This window comes from Sinocyclocheilus grahami, unplaced genomic scaffold, assembly GCF_001515645.1.
Source record: "Sinocyclocheilus grahami isolate Dianchi unplaced genomic scaffold, SAMN03320097.WGS_v1.1 scaffold150.1, whole genome shotgun sequence".
In the NCBI taxonomy this organism is placed as follows: Eukaryota; Metazoa; Chordata; class Actinopteri; order Cypriniformes; family Cyprinidae; genus Sinocyclocheilus; species Sinocyclocheilus grahami.
This window is the reverse complement of record NW_015505329.1, coordinates 274,664-276,779: the sequence shown is the minus strand read 5'-3', so window position 1 is coordinate 276,779 and position 2,116 is coordinate 274,664.

Genomic DNA, 2,116 nt, shown 5'->3' with positions numbered 1-2,116 from the left:
AACTATTGAACTCTTGAGCGTGAGTGTGTATATATATATATATATATATATATATATATATATATACACACACACACACACACACACACACACACATACATTTTTCAATTAATTGTACTAGAATGACTGTCCTTTCTGATGTTACAAAAATTCCAAAAAGAGATTGTGTGAAACCGCATGTCCTGAAAGTGCAAACACTGCATGTGATTCTATCACTATAGTCAAGATACATATCTGTAAACGTGAAAAAAGTGTGAGGAGGAGAGAGAGAAAAAGTGTGAGAAAAACTGTACACATTCAAATCTTCATCACCTTCAGTTCACTACCAAATAATTGACATGCATTTGATGGACATGCGGGCAGCAGAGAGTCCATTACTCCTGCTTAATTAAACCACACACCTGAACTCAAATAAGCACAGCTCAGATAAAGAATGCTGCATGAGAAGAGTTTGCTCTGCTTGGTTGGACATTATTAGCCGGCATATAAAAAAAAACAAAAAAAACAAGCATAAGTGCATAAGCATGACAAGCATACGCATGTATCTCCATCAGGTTTATTACAGTTAACAAAAACTAAAACCATAAAAAGTTACTTGAAATTAAAAGAAACTAAACTAAAAATAAAATATGAAAAAACCCTTAAACTTATTTAATTACAGCAACATTTCTAATTTTTATTTCGTTTAACTGAAATAAAAATGAATAAAAACTATATAGACATTTAAAAAAAACTAATAAAATGACAAAAACACACAAAATGTGTTTTTTTACTAAACTTTTTACTAAAAATAAAAACATTAAAAATATTAATAAAAACTACAATAGTATATAAATAATAATAAAATAACACTTGACATGGATATTAATATATATATATATATATATATATATTAGTGTTGTCAACGTTAACACGTTAACACATGCGATTAATTTTACAATCCTTAACGCAAAATTACTGAAGCACAATTTCTATTCTAACCCTTGAACCCAATTTTGCTTCTCTGCTTGCGATCAGATCATTTTAAGCTGCTAAACTCCAGGAAAGTTTTCAGTCCAATGATCCAGTAAGCGAATGCATTCAAACAATCCGTCCAAATCAGCGCTAGTATAAAGGAAACCAGGCTGATTACATCAGAGATTGCAGAGAGAACAGAGACTCGTGTTGCGTTTTCAGTGAATTATTAATTCCAGTGTGTTTCGCTTTAAACACGAGCTCTGTCATATTCTGTGATTGTCTCTGAAGAGCGCGAGCCTTCACACGTCACATGCGCTGTGTGAAGTACAGACTGAACGGATTGTCAACACATCCCACCGCTGTATGGCCAGATGAGACGCGACTGGATAACAAGCATCTCGCTAGTAAAGTTTTGATGGATGAAAACTGCAATCAACGGTGGCGTACAGGAGTCGTACAGTAAGCACGTGTGAGTTTGTTTTAATAATGCGTGTATGAGTGCTCTTGACGCACTGATCGCACATTGTATTTATGCACAGGCACAGACATTTCCATACATTCACGCTGTTTCCAGACACATTCATGATAACGTTTTGATTTGTCATGTGTATGTTGCTGTTTAGTTATTCTGAATGGATCCGTGTACTGTAGTAAATATATGCAGTCAGCAGGAGGTTGGTTTAGGGTTTTTTTGGCATCTCTATGTGGTCCTGTTCAGTATCACAACTTGGCTTCTCTAAAATGTAAAAAAGCTCTTTGCTGTTGCACTGTACACATACTATAACATTCTGATTTGTTTTCTTTCATATGTGCTTATATGGGCTCCTTATATCATTTGGTTATTTGGTGTCCTTTTGGAGTTTCTAAGTGTCCTTTTTTTGGAAAGACATCTAAATTTATCTTGAAAAAAGCTTGCAGAAAATATAGATTTTTGAGAATCACCCTTCAATCGTTTGGTTTACTTTGCTGGATATAGCAAATGATGACAAAATAAACATTTGAAACCAGATAAATGGTCTATGCTTAATTTTATGAAGTGCGCGATTAATCACGATTAATCACAGAAAAAGGGTGTGATTCATTCGATTAAAAATTTTAATCGATTGACAGCCCTAATATATATATATATATATATATATATATATATATATATATATAT